This window comes from Lepidochelys olivacea, assembly GCF_965140295.1.
Source record: "Lepidochelys olivacea isolate rLepOli2 genome assembly, chromosome: 9".
NCBI classification, from domain to species: Eukaryota; Metazoa; Chordata; order Testudines; family Cheloniidae; genus Lepidochelys; species Lepidochelys olivacea.
This window is the reverse complement of record NC_140419.1, coordinates 3,216,468-3,234,436: the sequence shown is the minus strand read 5'-3', so window position 1 is coordinate 3,234,436 and position 17,969 is coordinate 3,216,468.

The following is a 17,969-nucleotide window of genomic DNA, read 5'->3' as shown; positions in this document are numbered from 1 at the left end:
GCTCCGAGAGCTCTTAAATTGTGACCAAGCAAAAGGGCGCATGGGCACAATGGTATGTCGTGCCTAGAGACACCTCCAGGTAGGCTGCCGTTATGTGATAACCAGCCCCATTTTTCAGTCTCGGAAAGGTTTGGCCAGCTTAAATAAGTATCTCAACTTGAGGGTGCTTGCCCCAGCAGGCCCTCTCTGTCAGATCTCTGCCTGTCTCCCGTACAAAGGAGTTCAAGGGTCAGCTAGGCCTCCTTCTTTTTCTCCTTCTTTTTGCTTAATAGAGAGGGAATTAAATGGCGCAATGATAAGCAGCAAGGCTGGTAGATATAAACCTAAAAGAAAGAAGGCTTTGAGGCCAGCTTATCTTCTCTTCTCCACTCCCCCAAGGTCTAACAAAGCCCAGGAATAAAAGCAGAACCAAAATAGTCTTTTTTTTGTCTAGCACTCTTAGGTTAAAAATACACTTAGAAAAATCAAGTTAACTGTCAAGATGCCAGGGTGCAAGATGCCTGCCGTAGCTCACAAGCTGTGCGCACAATGCGACATTAATTTGTTGCTGTAGCTACTTGTTTTTAAGCTCTCGGGGTTTGTCCATTATCCCTGAGACCTTACAACCTGATCTTTCAAAACACTACTACTAGGCATATCCCTTCATGACATGCCTTCAGTGGGACTAAGACTAAGCTCATCGGGTAGAGACGTTGTCTTTTATGGGTCTCTAAAGGATCACGCCAACTTATAGTGCTATAGAAATAAGGAGTGTGGCCAATACAGGTTTACATTTCAAAGCGCTAGTCTATTGAACGCGGCTTTGTTAGCTATTTATCAGGAATGGCCCTAATTACCGTTTATATACTTTTCTATAGGACTGGTCTACACTGGGCGGGGGGGGGGAGGGAATCGATCTAAGATACGCAACTTCAGCTACGAGAATAGCGTAGCGGAAGTCGACATGTCTTAGATCGACTTAGAATCACTTACTTCGCGTCCTCGCGGCGCGGGATCAACGGCGGCCGCTCCCCCGTCGACTCCGCTTCCGCCTCTCGCCCTGGTGGAGTTCCAGAGTCGACGGCAGAGCGATTGGGGATCGATTTATCGCTTCTACACTAGACACGATAAATCAATGCCCGATAGATCGATCACTACCCGCCGATCCAGCGAGTAGTGTAGGCATACAATAATATGTCTTTAAAGCTTGAATTTGGGTCATTTAGCTTGCTGGTTGCTTAACCCTTTCTGGCCCAGTGTCACAGGGGGGTGTTTGAAGGCCACAAGTGGGGGTTCAGGAAAGATTTCTTTCAGGATGGGGTCCCCATAGAGCATGGGTTGCAGTTGTTTGCTGATACCCTGTAGGGGTTCCAGTGTGGGGTGGTAGGTGACAAATAGGTGTCTGCGGTCAGAGGAGGTTTTATTTCTGTATTGAAGCTCTCGGGCTATTTGGGTGGCCCATGCCTTGACAATAATCTCCTGGGACTGACACTGCTACAACCACACTGCATACAACTGTTTAACACACAGCAGACGTGTGTAGTTTTGAAATCATGTAAAAGTTTATTTAGCAAAGTATAAAGATTTGAGGCATAACAAGTAAAAGTATTGGAGGCAAATGGTTACATATCACGTAAAATCATAACACGCATTCTAGAGTCTAGATTTAATTAAAAAGATATTCCCCTGTCTAATAAAGTTAAGCTCACCCAAAATCTTTGCAGCATTTTCCAGCCAAGTTGGCTGTGACCCGCCTTTCAAGAGACAGGACAGGCCGACAGTTCATCTCCTCAGTGAAGGTTCCCACGTGTTCTTCGGTATGCCAGTTATACCCCCAAAATCCATTGTCTTTACTTGTAAGCAGGATACCCCTGCTGTTTTTTGCCTCCCGCCCCCACCCCCGGCGCAGATCTTCTCTCACATGATGTCAAACTTTCTTCATTCGCATCAGGCTTAGTAATGCAAATAGATTTACATTGTGAGACACAGTATACAATGGGCTGCCAGAGAGCTAAGTGTCTATGACCTTCTGCCTGGTGGAAACTGTTTATCACCTGGAGACCTGGCTTAAGAACATAGTTTTCAGTACAGATACATAACTTCTTAAATAGCATCCATCTATACATCTTGCAATGATTAGGAGAACCAGTGCATTTCTGAGTGTTGGAAGAGATCTTAGATGGTGCCCTTTGGCTAACTATTATGAAATATTGGACCCATAGGATGCCTGTGAAATCATATGCATCCCCTTTGCCAGCTGGCATCAGAAGGTTCCTGGGTCTCACATGGTTGTAGAGAAAAGCTTGAAAATGTGACACAAATGCATCCTAAATGCCCAAAATGCAAATAAAAAGAACCTAAAATGTATCATTTCCTTTTAAATCTCATACTTCTAAAGCCAATCTCATGATTCTGGGGGTCTGAGTCCATGGTATTTTAACACTTGGGGCTGATCATACTTTAATAACCATTTTTTTAAATAAAGGTTAAATAAAAAGATCCGTTGCTAATAACATCTTAGATTATTAACACTATAAAAAGAGAAACATATTAGTTTTTACTATTGATGGCTTTGATTTTTTCCTCTCTCTCATTTGCATAATTCTAATGACCCTTTGAATTCATAGCCCTTTTCTCATCAGGTTCACTTTCAAGCTCTGGAATGACATTGCAATGCTCTGGCTAGAAATGCTGCAGCAGGGAATGATTTTTTTAGGGTTTTAAAAAATGTTTTATACAGTAATTTAAAAAGATCCTGGCAATATTTTTTGTTTTGCTTTTAACGCTCTATTTTTCCTGGGGGGGTTGTTTTTGAGAGTTGTTAATATTAATGTTATATTTATTTTTATGCAATCTAAATTTTAGGCGATTTCAGAAGGAAAAAACATCAGGGAAGTAGAACAGTTCTTTTACCTGGGCAGCACCATCTTAGCCAACAAAGACTTCAGGAAAGAAGTGACGTCAAGGACAGGGAAGGTCAAGGTCGCTGAAGTCAACAGCTCATGGAAATTAAAGATAGTGCCAAAATAAAACTCAGAATTTTCAACTCAAACTCAAATGTAATCTCAGTATGAATCTGCGGCTGCGAGTGCTGGAGAGCTATTCAAACGTTAGACAGAAAATGAAAATAGCCATTGAAAATAAGTGTCTCTGAAAAATCCTGTGTACTGAATGGAGAGATCTGTGAAATCCCAGCCAGCAACTTGTCTCCTCCAGAATTAGAAGGACTTGTTGGACATAACTAGGGCAAGTACTCCAGATGCCAACACACAGACTCCCACAAGAAGCTGTCTAGTGGAAACCAGCTGGTGTGAGGAAATGAGGATGCCCAAGAGAAACAACCCTTAGCAGAGAGGGCAGAATTGGTGATCTCAACGCCGTAGAGGAGATGGAAGCAACAGCTAATATCAGAGAGGGATGGAAGAGACTAGTTTCTGCCCTGGCATGAGAAGGATGTAATAAATAATAATTTTTAGGTCAAATTTTGATCTGTCCCTTAAGACTGGCAGAAAACAGAGAGCTGTTCGGTAAAAGAGTTGAAGATGAGTTAATGAACTGAATGTGGCTGCACGTATCATTAACATTAGGTGCCTGGCTTCCTCTTAACAGAGCTACACGCGACATAATGTTTCCTCCAGAATCTTCTCAGCCCAGTGAGCAGAAACTTTCCGTGCTCATTTTTAATGATAACAAATGTCAAATAGTGTAGACTTCCCAGCAACAAACAGAAGTGCAAGGGGCGCCCTTAGCCGCAAGCCGGATTGACAACTTTGTCTTTCAGGCCAGCTGTATGCTCATTTCTAGTGTCATGTACGGCCTCTCTGACAGCAGTCAGAATCAACTGTGGCCTTACGCACATGCGCTCTCCCCTGCCTCGCTGATGAAGGCCATTTTATACCTCTGCTAATATTGTCTAATTGTCTGATTTTCTGTAACATGTTAACCACACGTCTCCATCATGGCAAACATTTTCTGTCACCTGTTTCATTTGGCAGCATTTCTTAGGCCAGGCTCAGATGCGGTTACATTTAACAGGCCAGTTTTGTGTTTTGAATCACTCAGTACTATTCATATGTCATTAGGGAAGACCCTAAAGCACACCATAATATATGCACAGTTTGTGATGAGCCCAAGTCGCAGAGTTGAGATCTGGATTTAAAGTTTGACATCCCTCATTCTCTAACCTTCCCTCTTCTCCCTCAATCCCCCAAGAAAACACACATTTGGCGTATTTGAAGCAAGGGTTTTGTTTTAGCCTATAAGTGCCAGCTATGAAATTTGGATCTGTGTCCTGGTTTGGAGTCAGAATGGTCTTCCCCCAAAATATGGGGAATCCCAGCTCTGGCCCATGTCTCTATCATTTGCTTCTGAAATGCACCCGCTTCTGAAGTGGATCTGTTTAACAGCGTATAACAACACTACAAACAGCTGAGGACAAGACATATGCTACTGCATTTGAAACTGCAGAAGGAATTTAGGGCAGCCAAATGTAGTTACCCAAATCTGAATTTGGCCAGGACACTTAAGCTAACGTTTTAAATCAGGAACTGGGTAAACTGGTGTTTATCTTTGTATTAATACAAGTAAAGGAGTAACTTCAAGAGGAACTCCAAAGCTTCTACTCAGCAACAGTAAACACAGGAAAGACCCTCCCCGCCCCCTCACAATTAGTAACCTTTTATCCTCTGATCTTCCAAACCACCACCTGTTCTGCAGCCATTCTGTTTACGTGGTTGGATTCCTGGCATGCACCTGATATGTTTCATCAAAGCAGCAGGTGCATTCCGCAGGACTCACCTGGAAACTTTCCACAGCCATCAAGTGGTTACCCTGCTTGTTTACTGGAGAGTTATGGAAATGCTGCTCCTGACCTGACAAGGTCTTTGGGGGAGGGAGCTGAGGTAGCGGGGAAGAGCGGGACTTTTGTATGCATGCCAGAACAAATCCAGTCTGAAAAGGACATTGACTTACCTGTGCAGTCCATCGTGGGCGATGGATGGTTGCCTATTTCCTGCTGAGGAGTGTATCATAGATCTGTTTTAAGGCTGCTTGGGGATTTGAGGTTGGAAGATCCTATTAATAATGCATGGTGAGGCTGAATTAAAGTAATAATTGTCCCCACAGAGTGTACTACGTTGAAATAGCGGTGCAGAAAGCGATTCCTTCAATGAGTTTATTCCTTTTAGTTCCATCGTTGACGTAGTTACCGTTCGTTTATTTGACAGCTTGGTTCCTTTTCATTTGTGATTCATTAAGGGCCGAATGCTGAGCTCAAGCAACGGGGCTGTGTGCAGGGCTTCCTGGAGAGCCAATGGAGGCAGTCGACACTGCTTCAGCTGCCACAAGACAACAGCCATCTCCATGGTGTTGCCCCTCACCCTCTCAAATGTACATTTGTCTGGGGCATGCAAGAGGGGGTGGGGTGCCGGTGACATAAGGAGAGCTTGCCCCAGTGTCTTCCCTGCCCTGTGCCCACCATGCAGGACAGGAGGTACCTGTGTGTGGAGCAGATCTAGGCACCCATGTTTTGCAGCATGTTGACAGTGACTGAGAAGAACCAAAAAGTGAAAACTAAAAACTAAACAGAAACCAATTTATCTGATTTCATGGGCTGAGCGGAGAAAAATGCAAAAAGTAAACAGAGCTCATAAATAAATCCACAACCCAGATTCTATGTTTTCACATTCTCAGGGCTGTTATTATTACAGGAAAGGACATTTCTCATCGCTTTTATTTTTTAACCAGTTGGGTTTTTTTCCCATATAGGTTACAGAACAGACTGTGAGTGCTCTGTGCTGCCATATCTCTAAGATATTACCTTGAGAAGATTACTTAGGCTGCAATTCCAGAAAGCACCTTAGTATATGATTAAAGTTAAACATATGCTCCAGTGCTCGTCTGAAGATGGCTCTTAGATTGTGACCTCTTTGAGACCAAGAACAGCTTTTTGTTATGTGCCTGGGGCAATCGGGCTGGCAGTTCCAGGGTATGTCTACACTACAATGTAAGCCCAGAGCCAGGCTCAGGCTTGAGCTGAATGCCGCCCCCCCTTCTTCCACACACACATTGCTCAGACTCAGGGGTCTGTGTGTGTGTGTGCACCCAGGGTTTGAGCCCTATTGATTTGCAGTATAGACACATTTCTCCCATGACTCGGGTCTTCAGAAAGTATCCCACAATCCTGTGGGTCAACTTCCGATATCCTCTCTGTCCCCAAACTCTCCGAATGACTCCAGGGAAAAGGGAAGCAACCTGACTTGGTGCAATGCAGCTGCTCAGCAAGTCAGTGTTTAACCCTTCCATCGTTTTCTGACCCCTGGGATGCAAACACCCCACCAGAAAATCTTTTATGTTTGCAATGGAGATGGAACAGAAGAAGCCTTTTCCAAAACACACTGCTTCGTAACATGGGAGCACAGCCAGGTTTACCAGAGTTTGGTAAATTTCTGTTGTGAGGCTAACAAAACAGTGGACTTTCCTAAGAGTACCAGGAATGATCCCACATCCCAGCAAATAGCAAAGAAGCTGGCAGCATTGGAAATGTACTGGACCAGTGATCAGTACAGGAAGCGAATTAAGCCTCTAAAGACTGAATACAGGAAAACCAGGGAGCAGAACCCCACTTTGGGCAAAGTACTGACATCATTCCCATTTTATGAGGAGTTTGGCTGGGTGGCGGGCACCTGACAGCCCTGCCTAGGCAAAAGTTGTTAAACAGGTCTATCCTAAACAAAGGAATGTGTGTTTACCTCAATTTACCTCTTATAGTAAACAGGGGGCTTGAGACAGCAAGAGGGGGAAATTGCTGGAGACAAGGGGAATCTGCATTTCAGCAAACACAGGGAAGAAGAAAGAGCATGGAGCCATCTTCACCATCAGACTCCATGTCATCATCTTTACTGCTTGAATAAACTTTGCTTTGAGGGATAAACCTCAGAAGAATCCACTTGAAAGGGTGGCTGGACTATAAAAGTGGGGGGCAAAACACCCCAAGATACCTCTCCCCATCTCTTTCTCTCAACTAAGAAGCCAAAGGAACCAGTCCTTTGACTTTGGGGGCCGATCCTGACCTGAGAATTGGGTCAGCCCTGTTGCTGGGATCGTTTGGTAAGGGTTTTACCATGAACCAAGTCTAGTGTGTTAAGTTTCAGCTACTAGAGATTCTTTTATCTTTATTTCTCTTGTAGACATTTTTTACCTTAATGCTTTGTACTTGTGCTCACTTAAAATCTCTCTCTCTCTTTAGTTCAATAGCCTTGCTTTATTTTTTAATCAAAACCAATCCAGTGCTGTGTTTAAACAGAACTGACTGGGAACTCCAGTTACATCTGTTGAATATTGACCCTTTACAGGGGTAACGGACCTCCCTTACCTGAATGGTGCAGGAGAGGGCTGGACAGCACAGAACACGTTTGGGGGAAAATTCAGGACTGGGAGTGTGTTGGGGTCACCCTGCAGGTGGTAACCGAGGCTGCTGGAAGCCAGGGTATGGCTGGTGTTTGCTGACAGGATGCTGTCAGAGTTGCCAGACCAGGGCGTGGCTATACCCAGACACTCGGGGTGTGAGCTGCAGGCTGTTTGAGAGCGGCCCAAGTGGGAGCTACAGCAGCAAAGCATTGTGAGGCACCCAAGGTTGCAGGGCAGGCAGTGACATAACCCCTCACTGGTGTGGACTGCTCCCTGGAATGTGTCATGGCCACATTTGGGGAGGGCGCTAGGCAGTCTGGGATATGGCTGGTTTGATTCATGCCTGTGGTCTGCAGTGTGGATGTCAGAAGCCTGGGTTAGAAAATTCTTAATGTAAGGTTAACGATCAGTGTAGACACTTAAGCCCTGGGCTCTCTAACCCAGGGTCAGCTGACTCAAGTCCCCCAAGCCCTGGGGCTTGAGTGTAGACATGCCCCTTGGTGCCACCACAATAGTAAGAGAATAGAGACAAGATCACAGCCAGGAGTGACAGGATGCAGGCAATATGGTGGGAAATTGTTATCTTCAGTCTCGTGGGAGATTTGGGGCAGTGAAATAGCCCTATGGCTCCCTGCAGGAGGGTTAGTTGAAATGAAGCTGCGTACGAAGGGAGGATCTGGCAGAGAGTAAAGTAATCGTTAAAGCCATCTGTCTGTCTAAGTGCTCACTACTGGAGTACCAAAGCCCCTATATCAGTTTTGCTAATACAAATGTCTTCCGATTCATTCTCTATTGCACTGGACTATGCATTATGAGCTTGATTCGTCCCTCACTGGCCTCAGTGGGAGACAGACTGAGCCCAGTAAGAACCTGACTTTGTCTAGCAGAGGCCCTGACGTGGCCCCACCTAGTAAAGTAACTTTTGATGGTTTCTCTTCCGTGTCACCTTCAACTTCAGCAAGAGGAATTTATCTGGAGAGAAAATCCAGGGATTCCACAGCTATTTTGTGTTCCCTTAAAGTCTGGCCAGATCTTCAGTTAATTAACTTAGCGCTAGGAATTCTGTTGCCCAGACAGCATTGCCGCACCAGGACCTCCAGAAGCTCCATCATACGTTTAATTGAAGATCTAAGAGCAAGTTGCTTTGCAGCAGCTGTTAAAATTAAAAGGGGTTGGGGTGGAAGGGAGTCCATTAAGATTATCTGCACTGTATCGTGGGGGAAAGTTTTCTTTTATTATACATGCTAGCCTCAGGCTGAGCTAAATTGCTACTTTCATAGCTCAGCTGAGAGTGGTTATTTGGGCTTTTTTGTACTCCACTAAGTTTGAAGTGAGCGCTTCAAAGATGATGATGATAATGTGCTTTTTGAGTCAAGCTAACCAAAAGAATATTGTTGCAGTCACTGATAAAGCCTAAAGAGAGAGGCTCCTTTCTTCCTTCCTTTAAGAAGTGTTGATTGATGGTGTCTCAGAGATGCTAACTGGATGTGTTAAATCGGGGAGAAATAGCCCTGAAAATATTGCCTCAATCATATAATTGTCATCTCCAGGAAGAAAGCTATAGGGCAGGGCATTCACTTCTCCTTGTACCATACAAGGAGGTCACCTGATGCACTCCCAAGAAGGAAGGGTCCTTGTTTTGTCCTCTCTCCCTACCCTATTTGGTTATTCACACAGTGCACAGTTAATCTAAGGCACTCATTGCCAGGGGATTTTGTGAACGCCAAAAAATAATTGGATTCAAAAAAGAACTAGATAAGTTCCTGGTGGTTAGGTCCATCAATAGCTATTAGCCAAGATGGCCAGGATGCAACCCCATGCCCTGGGTGTCCCTAAGCCTCTTACTGCCAGATACTAAGACTGGATGACAGTGGACGGATCACTGGATGATGGCCCCATTCTGTTCATTTCCTCTGAAGCATCTGGCATTGGCCACCGTTGGAAGACAGGATACAGGGTTAGATGGGCCATTGGCCTGACCCAGTCTGGCTGTTCTTATGTATATGGTGAGCTCTCTGAGTGATGGGCTAATGGTCTGGTCTGACAAGGGGAGCCCCAGGGCCCAGATCCTCAAAGGTATTTTGGCACCTAACTTCCACTGAAATCAATTGGAGTCGGCATAGACACGGACTCCATGTGTGATCCAGAGCTTGAGCACCCACTGACAACAAAATAAGGGGTGATCAGCACCCACGAGTCAGCAGTAGGTGGCAGGAGCACGTACATGGCGCACAGTGAAACCAGAAGGTGGAAAACACCAACCAGCAAAAACAAAAGCCAGCACCTCTGGGAGCTGGGTGCCCCAGTCTCTGTGAGCTCTGGGCCTATTTTCCCATGGCTAGGAGCCGTTATCCTCCCCAGTTCTCCAGCCCAGTCCCTCTCTTTCCTCATCCCATTAAGAGATTCACCACTGAGTTCTTTTAAGTTTACACGCTGAGATGGGCTGACACGGCATCACGCTGCCGTGGGGAGCTGCTGGAACCCATCTGGCTTAAATTTATCTGCCCTAATCTCACCTGCACTTCAGGAGTGCCCATCCCACACTGTCTGCGCTTGTACCCACCTCTAGGGCAACATGGTGCTGGGAAGACTTTGCTCTCTTGTTCTTGCGGGAGGCTTGGCCAAGTCAGTACAGCCTCCTCTGCAAAGTCTATTGCAGTGGCATTAGCTTAGTATGCTTGGAAAGCCTTGCAGGCTTCGGAGTCTGAAGCCGTGTTAGCTGCGTGTGTTGTAGCCTAGGCTGAAAAGCCTGGATTGACCAATACACCCTTTTTGCCCGTCAAGACATACTCTGAAGGAACTGGGACTTGAGCGCTGAGTACCTGCAACTCAGCATCGGGCCCTGAGTTTGAAATGCAATGCAGTGCCAGACTGAGCCATTCTCATCGCACCCCACAAAGATCTCAAGCAGCCTCAGAAATAAGAGAGCAGCCAAGTGTCACCTGCGACAGGAGGCTCTGGTGACTTTAGAGATGCCACCTCCCGTACGTCTCTGCACGCCAGCCACCCACGCTCCAGAATTCTGTCTCCCCCTTTGCAGTTGAACATGAAGGATGGGTTGGGAGTTCCCACAGATGAGAGACTTAGTAGCCTGCTGCAGTGTGCTGGCAAACCATATGATGAGGAGGTTTGTAAAGCTGTGCATATGTCTGGAACGGCTGCTACTGGGAGGAGGTGGTTGCAGGAACCATACAAAGCCTGCTCCCCAGGGACAGAAAGGTATGAAATATCTGAAGTGAATTCAGCTCTTCATTTTTCACCTAGAAGGACGGGTGCCTGGGCTCTCTCCCCAGCCCTTACCCACTCTGAAAGGACAGCAGCTCCTGGTGGGAGGGGGAGTAAGAGCAGGGTCAAGGCACAGAGGAACAGAGATGGCATTAATGTTTTTATTGCAACCCTGAGGACTAGCTCATATGAACAGAGCTCACGTTTACTGCAGCAGTGAGTGCCGCATGCTCAGCCTCCAGGACAGTGTACAAAGGTGTGACAAGGTGTGACATTCCTTTATCCAGCCATATCGCTGTCGAGGGAATGTCCGGATCCTGGTTAGCTAGATCGGTACAAACTCTGACTTGAACTTGCTGTCACTTAGGGGTCAGCAGTGGTGCAGTTATGGCCATTGCTGGCCAGCGACACCAGAATCAGGGATATCCCCGAGGGCAGACAAGATCAGAGAGAGAAATTCACACCTACTGTCCACACAGGATTGGGAGGCAGGGATCCCACTTCCATGCCCAGGTGTGCTGCTGATGTTGTGTGCGTCCTTGAACAAGTGGTCTCAAACTCATTGGGCCTCGGTTTCCCCATCTATAAATGGGCGTCATATTTTACGTAAGCTGCAGGGGTATTTTGAGTCCAAATGGATCAATGTTTGCAAGGCACATTGAGATCTCGGATGAGAGAGGAGTATGAGTGTGCCACCTGGGCTGCTAAAATAAACAAATATTAACAGCCAGGAATTCTCTGTAAAGTCTCATTCATGCTGACTCCTGGTCCTCTCCCATCAATGCTTCTGAAGGCATGTTTAAATAGCCCTTGTTTAAATAGCTGATTAATAGCTATGTAGGCCAAGATTTTCAAAAGGGGCTAGTGATTTTGGGTGCCAGCTTGGGATGCCTTAAAGGGAGGGGCACTTTACAGAAAGGGCTGAGAACCCGTCCTCTGAAAATCAAGCCCCTTTGAAGTGTCTCGTGTTGGGCATCCAAAAGCCTCTAGCCACTTCTGGAAGCCTTAACCTAGCTAGTGTGTCATGGAGAGATGATGCGGGATAAACAGCTTGAGAAGTTTAATCTCTAGAGAGTGGTGAAGCCAGGATAATGCAGCGAGTGCCAGGGACTCCATTGTGCAGAGCCGTGCTCTGACATTTTATCTGAAAGCAAGTTTGCAAGTTGAACACATCCTCTGAGCAACTTTAAACTGCTCCCGCCACCGCCTGCATGGCAATAACCTGAACACTCGCTGAACTTGGCAGCCTCACAAAAGTAATATTTTTACAAGGATGAACGGTTCTTGAATAATTTCTCTAATGTATTGGACACAAACAGGTTCTCCATCAGTATTAAGATATGGACATCTTCTTGCTCCGGCTGTCTTCTGAGACAAATGTATTTACTGGGCACAATGCAAGGAGAATGTCATCCACTATTTATGTCTCAGCTTCACGGCTGTCCCCTTTGTGCTATCCTGGCTTGCTGGTGGAATACAAGATTGTGTTTCAGGCTCCGTTTCTGGCTCCGTGGCAGTGAGGAGCTGTCAGTGTTATTTTTAGGTGGTCTTCTGCGCCAGTAACACTCACATTTTGCCTTGAAACCGATTCTTTATGCCCAACATGGAAAGAGCTAGAATGTCCCCAGCCAAGCAGTGTCCATCCATTTCTCCCATGACTGTTCCCCTCCACCCCCTTTATTGTGAATTTAGCACCAGGAAAAGGCACCAGAGCCTCGAAGACTGAGGGCCTGTCCACCAAACAAGTACAACAAGAGCAGCACCAATGCAAAATATTCTCAGCTCCTGCCATTTGGTGTGCCATTTCCCTGTGTCAGCCTGGAAAGACCATCTCAAAGGCTGGGAGGAGGGATTCCATCCCCACGAGCCATGGTTTAATCCTCAGGCTCTCTGGTGTCATTGGTGATTGCATTATCTCTCTCATTTTGGCTGTAAGCTTTAGGGTTTTCCCGTGCTTTGGGCTGGTGGCAACTGCAGCTCAGACGGAACATGATATGGTGATCCCTCCTTTGTCTGTGGCCGACTGAGCTGGGCTGGTCCCTCTTCCACCCCAAAGGCTCGATGGTCATTTCTCTCTCTTTGGACAGAACGCAGCTCCTCGCCACTCCACCTTCGGCACCTCAAACGCGGCTGGGTGTCCCTGCAAGGCAGTGGCTGCTTTGCCAGTCTCCTTTTTAGATTGCCTGCCTCAGCTGGGCTGTTTCGCTTAAACCTGTTTCTTTTTTTTTTTTTTTTTTTTAAATGGGGACGTTTCTACAGAGGCCTTTAAAGCCATCACCTGCCTATTGTAAAACCCAAACCGCTCTGGTCAGAAGGCTCCAAGGTGGCAGCAAGCAACGTACCCTGCACCTTTAGCCTGAACTAAGAGCTATCGTCTATGCTGCCCCTACTTCTGTGTAACGTTCCATCTTTGTGTGACGGAGCGAACCTGCGCAGTGTCCAAGCTTGTCCGGCCAAATGGCACCCTCAGTCGTGGTGCCTCTGTGTTACTGAACGTTTGGGCTTGACCAACCTGCCCTCTTCATGCACTGCAAACGCTCGCTGCTTTCAGTGGGAGTTACATGCAAGAGGGACTATGTGATCAGACCCCAGTAGCTTGTGCAAGAACTTACAGTAACCAGGTCCATTCTTGTGCAGCCAGAGACTCACTCATTTGTATGGACAACAAGCTGGTCTGTTTCCACACTGAACTCTTTCGGGTTCTGGTGGTTTCTGGGTGAGGTGCACTCTCCCTGTGAACCATTTTTTCCCCAAGAGCATGTCCAACAATGGCCTGTTACAAAGGGTAGTTTGTAAGATTCAGAGAACAACTAAGGAAAAATTGCTTCTGCATATCTCTGGAGTGCAGGCTGTTAAAGAGCTGAAGGCTGCCTTGTACATTTGGCTGGGGGTTCGCACTCTTGTGTAGCTGGCAGAATGGTTTTCTCGTGATATCGGTCCTGTCCATCCTCATCCTCTACGTATAAGTGACAGAGTTTCTGGTTCAGAGCTTTCAGTTCAAACGAGCCTGAAGGTGGAGGATACAAAGGCTTTTGAATGAGAACACAGGAATTGCCAGACTGGATCAAACCAGGCGTCCATCTAATTCAGCGTCCAGTGTCCATCAGAGGCCAACCCCAGCTGCTTCAGAGGAAGGCGCAAGAGACTCTGCAGGGATGGAATAGCCTACATGCAGGGAGAGTTTCCTTCTGATCATTAGCTAGAGATAGACTCTGCTCTGAAACTTGATGGTTGTACCTGTCTGTAGGGCAGTGGGCTCTGTCACCAGCCCAGAAAGGACTCAGTGCCCAGCCCAAGTCTCTTGTCAGGCCCTTCCCTTCGGGCCTAGGTTATTAACTGCAACTCAAAACACATGCAAACTATCCAAACAAAGCAGTTCCTCTGCCCTCCATGGGCTATGGCTCCCAGAGGCATTTCCCCGTGCTTCTCGCTGAAAGCGGGACACCCCTTTCCCTTCAATCCCCCTGCTTCGGGGCCTACTGCAGGAGCCCATCTCCCTCCTGCAGCTTCTTTCCAGCTGAACTCTCCCACCCCCCCTTTATAAGGGTCACCTGACCCCTTCCCAGCTGGGTCTGATGATCCAGCAGGGCTGGCAGGCGCCAGGCCACGTGTCCCTGGAAGGAGCAGACAGACCTGTTACACCTCCCCAAACTCTTTTCTTTAACGTTGTGAAATCCTTCTGCCTGTCGGAGTTGGCAGCAACAAGGGCCGGGTTCAATATCTAGGGGATCCATTCCAATAACACAATGCAAAACCGGCTCGAGCCCCCACCCAGTGACCTGGGACAAATATATACCACCCCCGCTGGGCGCCTCCAAGAGGCAATACTTCCCCTCTCACAAGCACAGAGTCTGAGTGTGGCAAAAAAGCCTTTTAATAACAGAGAGAAACAATGTGGCATTATGTTGGGGAAACACCACCAACAGGATTCATAACACAACCCATGAGCAAAACCCATCCCAAGCAAATTGGGGCGTGTCCTTTCCCTTTGGTTCTTGAGTCCAGCAACCCAAAATCACCCAAAGTCCCAAAAGTCTAATGGCCCAAAAATCTCTGTACTTGGTCAGGGCAGCCCCAGACTTCAAAAGATTATCTGCAGAGTTTTACCTCCCAACCTGGGGGGGAGGGGGGAGAAGGGGTTAAGGGGCACCTTATGTGGTCCAAAGCTGATGGCCCCACCTCTTGACAAAGCCCTGGCTGGGATGATTTAATTGGGGATTGGTCCTGCTTTTGAGCAGGGGGTTGGACTAGATGACCTCCTGAGGTCCCTTCCAACCCTGATATTCTATGATTCTCTCCATGGGGCTCCGCTCTGCCAGCCGCCCCATGAGCTGCTCTAGGCATCCAACAAACTGCTCGACTCCACCAGCCGCTCCGCTCTGCTCAACATCCCGCAAACTGCTCTGCTCCACCAGCCACTCTGGTCTGCTCGCCATCCCACAAACTGCAATTCTCCACCAGCCGCTCTGCTCTGCTCTGCTCGCCCCTCCCGCAAACTGCTCCACCATATAGCTTCAGGCTCCCCCACTACTTAACACAACACTTAGTGATTTCAGCTCTTAGTCAGTTTTTAGCTCTTTTGTGATTTCAGCTTGTAGGAGGGGAGCCTCAGGGCTGGTGCACCATTAGCCCAAAGGGAATTCAGCTCAGCAGCCTGTAACTAGACGCCTAAAGGAGTCAACGTTATCTCTGATATTCCACAGTGGAGAGAGGAGGAAGTGCAATTAGCATGTAAGGCCCTTGCCAGGGAGCCCATGCCACCAAGTATAAATACTTGTCCCCAGCCTCTCTCAATTCACAGAGTTTTGGAACCCATGTCCCTTGCCTAGCGGGTGCTATTTAGTTGATGGCGAGTCCCTCCATCATAACAAAAGGCCAAATACAGTTCCACTGTCCTTGATTCCCATAATCAGGGTAATAACAATTTATTCTTCCTGCCCCAATAACAGAGACACTGGGGATCCCACGGCAGCCAAAGTGACCATTTGGGCAGCTATGGCCTTATTCTAGGTGGGGTGGGTGTGCCTATGCAAATGAGATCAGCCCCTGAAGTTCTTTTCCACAACTTGCCACACCTCACCACCAGATGTCAGGGTGGAGCTCATCCTGACTCTGCTTACAGTTGCTTGAAGAGATTTCCACTAGAACCCAGAGTTGGAGCTAATTTTTACTCATTCCCCTTTCCTCTATCACTACCTGTTCCGCTCTCCACAAGAGCTCAGGGACTTTCAGGGAAACTGCTTTACGGGTTCAAAAGCTTTTTAGACAGCAGATCCAGAGGGACAGAATTTCAACTTTCCCACCTCATATAATTGTCAAGCTCATAACGTTGCCTTCTGCAAGAACTGAGGAGGACCCAGTGTTAGAAGAGAGGTACGTTTCTAAGGATAATGAAAAGAAAGACTCCATTATGAAGAATCATCATTATTCTTTATGTTCCAATGAGCACTCAGAGACTGAGCCTGGCTGGTAGAAAAGTAGGACCAACTCAATAGGACTTGGATCGTCCATTTGCATATAAATCAACCTTCCAAACTAGCAACATGGGAACCCAGGACTTGAGCCAAGGAGCCAGACTGCCCAGCAGATCTTCAGGTACTTGTCTTAATATGACATCATTGTATCTACACTCCATTTTTAATATCACTTAATTCTACCCCAGAAAAATGAGTGAGGATTGTCCATTCCTCTGAGTGGTTCCCTGACTTTTTGCTGCTGCACCCTGGTCTCCAACTCCATTTCTGCAGCTTCCTTTGGGCTGGCTTTCTGCACAGTACTGTTTTCCATTCTGGAACATTGTTAGAATATGGCTGAGTTTTGTCAGGACTCGTACTCTATAGTTTGCAGTTACGAGGAAGGCCAAATTTTAAAGGACACGCAACTCAGTTTACACATATATGCTGTTTGCATGAGCAGATCATTTGCCCCCCCCCCAATTTTGTCATTCTGTGATCTTTTGTGCATGTGATCGCAAGACCGCATGATTATGAGCTAGACCTTGGGGAGCATGTCCTTTCTTCAGAGACATGATGTGTGGAATACGCAGCTTCCCGGGCTGCAGAGAAAAGAGAGAGTCAATTTGTTACAGCAAAACTGGAGATATTGCAAGCTGGGCGTAAACATCAAGGTCAGAGAAGAATTCTTTGGTGTGTTCCAAGTGGTCATAACTAGGGGGAATGGGATGAAACTGTGCACAGAAAAGTTTCAACAGCAGGTCAGAGAAAATGTCCTGGTGTAAGGAGAGCTATGTGCAAATCCCGCAAGAATTTCTGAGATTTCCAATTTTTTCCACATCCCTTTTCAGGACAGAAAATTTTCATGAACCAAAACTCTGGGGGTAAAAAATTCAGATCAGATCAATTGAAACATTTCATTCAATAATTTTAAAACATTGTGTTTCGATCTTGACCTTTTAAAGTGTCTTTTCATATTTTACCTTAAATTAACTTTAAATTTCTAAATGAAAAGTCATTTTGACTCAAACCCCAGAACTTTTCACATTTTGACATTTTTTTCATATGAGAAATTCATCAAAACTGATTCTTTCTACGAACTGTTTTGGTTTCAATGGATCAGGATTTTCTGATGAAAAAATATTTCATCAAAAAATTCCCAACCACTTCTAGGTGCAAGATCTATTAGAGTCTTGCACAGGAAAATGTCTTGGGAAATCCTCTTGCTGAGTCATCTGCTGTACAAATGACATTTATTATGTAACCTCCAGTTATGCCTGGGTGCCAAGGCTTGCTTTTGCACTAATGGCTTCATAAATTGGAAATCCTAATTCATTTGATTAACTAGCTCTAGGGGAAGCTTCAATTTCATTCTCTCCCAGGCTCTTTCATTCCTCTGTCTCTGACCTCTTTTTTTTTTTTTTTTTTTTTATGCGACTGGCTTCTGTAGATGATGGTGAAGAAGAAAAGCATTTTGGACAGATGAGAAAGTGGAGTTTACTGCTGGGGTAGGGCTGATTGGAAGGAGCTATTTTGCATTTGATGGTGCTTATTAATGTAGCCACTAGCCGAGCACATAAAAAAAAATAATCCCCTGACAGCTATCCCAAAACAGAGTGCAAACGTGTGTCCTCTGAACATCTCCTTTGATTTTTCCCTCATCAATCAGCTTTTCCAGGTTTCTTTGTATTCTTGATAATTTGCCTACCTTTTCCTAATGTATTTGTGTTGGTGCAGAGCAAAATAAAATTGTGTGTTCTTCTTTTGATTTAAAGGGGCACTGACAACTTGAAATCACACTTCCCTTTTTAATTTTGTTTCACCTTCTTTAGGTTTCACAAGTAAAACCTAAAGCTTGCTGTCACTGAGAGAGATTAGAGAAAGAATTATTTGGCTCTATTTTTT